Raw genomic sequence first — 6,486 nt, 5'->3', positions numbered from 1 at the left:
GTCCCAATGCCAGGAAAAGAATCAGACACAGTCCTTGCTCCCACTGTTAGAAGTCCCACAAGAAGACTAAGTTATACAACCGTAAGATATGCGCAGAGGGCCAGTCCCTTGCAGGCTCCCTGGTTGTTGGTTCAGTCTTCAGAGCAAAACTTTATAAACCTTTGTAAGTATTTGGGAAGCTAAATGTGAAAAGAAAGATGACTGTGTCAACAGTTAATATGTACAACTTACAATTTCCTTCTCATGTTCTCTATACATCTCTGCCATCAGCTGTTCTTCACCCCCAGTTTAGAGGCTCATTGCCTTATTCACTACACTCAATAAACCTTCAGGCTTTGATGTAGTCTCTTGACCATTTTGAATGATGATATTTTGAACCCAACTTTTTTCAAAGATTTTCAGTGAAACCATCTGCAGTTAGCCTTAGTTGGTGTGGGACTCCCACATCAACTGAGAATAAGTGACTGTTGCGAATTCAACCATAAATAGCACATTTATATCAACCACTGAAGAGGGGACAACCATAAAAGCAAAAGGATGGGAATGAATATTGTGAAATACTAGCTTCTGGACATGACATGCCTATTGTACTCATGAACTCAGAATGACTACGTTTACCTACACAATGGTTGCATAAGATCAAGCCAATCAACATTCTACCATGTTGGAGTGGAAGGGAAGATTTGTGTTGAATGTGATCAAGATACATTATATGCATAATGAAATTGCCTAAGAATAATCAATCAATAATATAATGTGGAATTAGATTTCCAGTGTCCCAAATATGTGACTTCAATGTAGAATAAGAAAAAGTTGTCCAAATGAGTGTTTCAAAGACATTTTCTTTGAGTCACATCTTTTACTCCTACACAATTATTGATCCATGTAAGTGGTACAGAAACAAGCAGTTGATACCTTATCCTTTGAATTCACAAACTGACAAATGGATTTTGTTCAAGGAGTAGTTTTTTTTTGGTTTTACATAATACTGCACAGTGGGGTATGTTTAGCATGGAATTTTTACTTATAGAAACTTTCAAGAATATTACAAGGTACCCCAAACTTTCATGTAGTCTTAAGGAGGGTGTGCTACATGTATCATAATGTTTGCTTTTGCAACCATAATGATTGGTGTTGCATCCATAATGATTGCTGTGTTCTATTCTCAGTGATTTTTACTATTTTTTATTATTTATTTACTTCCAGACAGGGTCTCTCTACATAACCACGACTGTCCTGGAGCTCATCATGTAGACCAGGCTGGCCTCAAACTCACAGAGCTCCACCTGCCTCTTCCTTCCAAAAGTCTTGAGACACCATACCTGGCTTAGCAAAGACTTTTTAGCATCAACATGACTTTGAAAAAGAGCAAGATGAAAGTGTGTTATCAAGATATAAATATCTTATTAATTCACATTCATTTGTAAAATAATATAGTATAATAAGTCTAATCAAGAGGAGTAGATTGAATAATCTTCAAGTTTTAAAAATAACTTGAATTACAATTTAAATAACTCCCCTTTTAGGATTTTATTATTTTTGTGTGTATGTGTGAGTATCTGCATGTGTGTATATCTACCATATGATGCCTTGTTACTGAAGAGGCTGGAAGAGGGTATCAGATCGCCTGGATGTGAAGTTACAGGTGGTTGTGATCTGTCATATGAATTCTGTGAACCCGAACTCAGATCCTCTGCCACAGTAGCAAATTGCTCGACCATTTCTCCAGGAAACCCTTTAAACATAAAATTTAGACCTAGTAACTTTTAGTGCAGCTAAGATGGGTGAACCACAGCCATGATGAAAACTGTCATCAAAGAGGATTTTCCCACAAGTCGGGGAAAACTGGCTCACATGCCTGAAATTTTGTTTCTTGCCCTGAAATTTTGTTTATCAAGTTTATAGTTTACAAGTTTAGCATTTAAATCAAAGTCAAACCATTAGCAGTACTATGAATTCTTTTTTTGCCAGATTAAGTTCTTCTAATAGATTGCACATATACATGTTTAGCCATACTCTAGATCAACTCTTTAAGAGTAGTATTTTTATATTCAATTTACATACTTTATGTTTTACCTTTGTTTGTTACATAAGGTCTTGCATCCAAATGCTCACTTGTATACTAAGGGCTTTAAGGAACAAAAAGGACACAGAGGGAGTTGCCATTTTTAGCAGCAATGAAAAATCACTAACCCCTTTTTACATACTGAATTCAAGTCACTACCAGAGGTGAGTGTACCTCAAAGTCACCAGATACAAAATTGCTAGTTTATTGTTAAATTAATAATTAACTTGCTCCTCATCCTATTATATCCTTTTTTATACACTGCAGTTTTACTTTTATACATAAGCTAGCAGGCTTGTTTCAATATGAAAGTACTAACTTGGGCTGGAGAGATGGCTCAGCGGTTAAGGGTATTGCCTGCTCTTCCAAAGATCCTGAGTTCAATTCCCGGCAACCACATGGTGCCTCATAACCATCTGTAATGAGGTCTGGTGCCCTCTTCTGACCTACAGGCATACACTCAGACAGAATATTGTATAAATAATAAATAAATAAATAAATAAATATTTTTTTAAAAAAAGAAAGTACTAACTCATTTACAGATTTTAAAGTCAGTTATGTAGTGCTACAATAAATGTTCAGTTTACATTTATTTTTAATTGTTTAATCAGGAACAATCTGATTAAAGAAAATGATGAAGACTGAGATAGGCGGTGGTGGTGCACACCTGTAATCCCAGCACACAGGAGGCAGAGGCAGGTGGATCTCAATGAGTTCAAGGCCAGCCTGGTCTACAAGAGCTAGTTCCAGGACATGCTCCAAAGCTACACATAGAAACCCTGACTCGAAAAATTTAGAAAAGAAAAACAGCAAAAAAAATTATAAAGACTGAATAAGACAATCTGATTACCTTATCTTATTTACATATAAAGGATACCCAGTGGTAAGGAAGAGATAGAAATCCAACAAATACTTAGAGATTTAAGAATTACATCTACCTTTCAAATTTATGCTGTAAATGAGACATTTTAAATACTCCTGTAGCCCATGCCTATTTTTTTTTTCTCATCAAAATGTAAGCTGACTTCATGACATTCCCTTGTTTCAGGTATTTAGTCCTGTTGGAAAATGTTTTTTTCTACTAATTATCATTAGCTCAGATGGAAGAAAGGAATCTAGCCTGTTTATGCTTTCATATTAAAGTAATAAGGGGAGCCAGTTCTATGCATTTGTTTCTTACTTAAAGACTAGTTGTTCTTTGCTTCTCAGTCAATGGCTCTGGGCTCTGATTGTTCTTCATGGACGGGCTCTGTGGGAGCCTTCTCAGCTTGGTCGATCACCTTCCTGGACCTGGGGGGAGTTGGGAGGACCTTGGTCTTAGCATAGAGTGGGGAACCCTGATGGCTCCTTGGCCTTGAGAGGGAGGGAGGGGAGGTATGGGTGGAGGGGAGGGGAGGGAAGGGGGAGAAGGAGGGGAGAGAAAGGGGAGAAGGAGGGGAGGGAGGGGGGAGGAGGAGGGAAGGAGATGGAAATTTTTAAATATAAAAAAAAATAAACCATGAGAGAAAAAAAAAAAAGACTAGTTGTTATCAAGTTAACAGTTTTCTTTCCTTTACAAATTATCTTAGTCCAGCGATGGATGGAGATAGAGATAGAGACCCACATCGGAACACTGGACTGAGCTCCCAAGGTCCAGTTGAAGAGCAGGAAGAGGGAGAAGATGAGCAAGGAAGTCAGGAATCGCGAGGGGTTGGTCCACCCACTGAGACGGTGTGACTGATCTAAGGGGAGCTCACCAAGGCCAGCTGGACTGGGACTGAACAAGCATGGGATCAAACTGGACTCTCTGAATGTGGCTGACAATGAGGGCTGACTGAGAAGCCAAGGACAATGACACTAGGTTTTGATTCTACTGCATGTACTGGCTTCTTGGGATCCTAGTTTGTTTGGATACACACCTTCCTAGGCCTGAATGGAGGGGGGAGGGCCTTGGACTTCCCACAGGGCAGGGTTCCCTGATTTCTTTTAGGACTGGAGGGGGAGGAGGAAGGGTAAGTAGGGGAGTGGGAGGAAAATGGGAGGAGCAGAGGAGGTAGAAATTTTAAATGGTATTATTTATAAAGCAAAAAATATGGTTAAGGTAATGAATTGGAAAAAACAAAAAAACAAATTATCTTTATTTTTATTTTTAATTATATGCAAATGTGTGTGTGTGTAGGTGTGCGCACACATGTGAGTGGAGTGTCAATGCCCATGGAACATTCATGGAGCTGGAGTTATAGATGGTTGTAAGTCACCTGAAGTACGTGTTGGGAACCCAGGCTGAGTTCTCTGCAAGAGCAGTATATACCTTCAACCTTCAAGTTATCTCTCTAGCCCCAACACTTTGTCTTTAATGACAGTATTATATGTTTTAGAAATCTTAATTCAGAAATGCAAGAATCAATTCCAAGTTTTCCAATCTTTTTCAAGAGAAAAAAAAGACTAAAATTTTAGATTTGTTTTAAAATTCTATTTTTAAGAAACCCTCCATCTTATATTTTCTGTTGTTTGAAGGACAATTTCTTAGAACTTTCTATGTTTGTCATGTCTCTGGTCTATGTTAGTGTTCAAGTTTGTGCTTAATCTCTGAATGAAACTACATATTCTATCACAGCCTTAAATACATCAGCATTCACATTTTCATTATAGGCTTGAAGGAAAAAATTGATCCTGTAACTATGTACTCCAGTATGTAGTCTGTTTGTTTGTTTCAACACTTGTATACCACATTTAAGTAAGAATTGAATGAAAGCACCAAAGAAGGTATAAAAATCTAAAGCCTGATGCTACTTGGAGTAATATTTATGACTGTAAAAAGATATCTCTGTAGGAATTTGATATTCTATTTGCTTCCTGTCCTGAATTGTGCATGTTAGGATATGCTTAAAGTATTTAGACTTCTTTTTAAACTTTAAGGATCCAGTTTTCTTGGTTTCTCTGTTTATTTTAAGGTTTCATTTTCAAAACAGCATGGTATCTGGGAACAAAAAAGTAAAAAAAAAATAGAATATTAGGCCTAGAATATATTACATATGTACCTTTAAAAGAAACTCTTCCTTCTTGAACCAATGATGATAGCACCTTCTAGGACCAGTGATGATAGCAATGCACAAATATACATCCTCCTCCTCAGTATAAGCAGCAGGTAATTTGTTCTTTGCAAGCCAATTTAAAGGCTACAAACCATAGCATGAGTGCACCAAACTGATATTTCTTAGCACATAAGTAATATGAATAAAACAAAATACATTTAGTTAGACTCCAATGCCCATGAATTCTGCATATGTGTATTTAATGAGCTATACATTGCAAATATTTGTGTGTCAGTAGTATCTGAACATGTAAATATTTTTTCTTATCTCTCCTGAAACATTGTATTACAGCACCTTTGTACACAGTATTTTCATTACTTTGTTTATTAAAAATAATATAGAGATAATTTAAAATATGCAGGAGGATATTTGCAGTTTCTATGAAATTATCATGCCATTTAATGGAAGGAACATAAATACCTTCTGATTCCTAAACCCATTTCTCTTCTGTTTCAATACTGATGAGTGACTGTACATATATTCAATTTAAAGACAATGATACTTAGAAAATTTGGATTCTGAACATTTTTAGTCTTTAGTCTTAAGAGTAACACTAAAAAGTGGACATGATGATTAAATGCTACCCAAATTTTGTAAGGAGCAAACATTAATAATCGAATTTCTTAAACATTTAGCAATGCCTGCCAAGTACAAAGCACAGTACCAGGTGCCAAGGAGAAATTAAATTTCCAAACAATCCTCAGATTTCAATAACTACACACTTAAGTCACAGTACAACTAGTTAGCAAATATTAGGAGGGGCTGTTGACTCACCTAGACTTTACCTAATCTAGGAATCTTTGTGATAAGATTGTAGGATTCTTGCAGATTCTCATTGTTGTAGAATATGACAGAGTAAATTAGTGTTCTAGTTTTCCTTATGTTTCTGTAATTAAATAGTCTGACTGAAACCAACTTAAAGATTTTCTGGCCCACACTTCTAGGTTACCATCCATCATTGAAGAAGTCAGGACAAGAACTGGAGCAGGAACTTGGAACAGAAACCATAAGAAATGCTGCTTCCTGACTCACTGACATGTTTGTGCCTAGCTACATTTATTTTTATTTTTAATTTTAAGTGTATAATTGAATTTTTTAAAAGAGAAAACAAACTATCTTTTTTCATTATACATACCAATTCAAATTCCCACTTCCTCCCCTTCTCCCATTCCCTCTACATACCCCCCCACCCCACCCACATCCAATCCTCAGAGAGGCTAAGGCTTTGAGAAAGGTCCAAGGCCCTCCTTACTATATCTAGGCTGAACAAGGTATCCATCCAAAGAGAATAGATTCCCAAAAGCCCATACCTGCTGTAGGGACAAATCCAGGTGCCACTGCCAGTGG

This window comes from Arvicola amphibius, chromosome X (assembly GCF_903992535.2).
Source record: "Arvicola amphibius chromosome X, mArvAmp1.2, whole genome shotgun sequence".
Classification (NCBI taxonomy): domain Eukaryota; kingdom Metazoa; phylum Chordata; class Mammalia; order Rodentia; family Cricetidae; genus Arvicola; species Arvicola amphibius.
Note: the sequence above shows the minus strand (reverse complement) of the source record.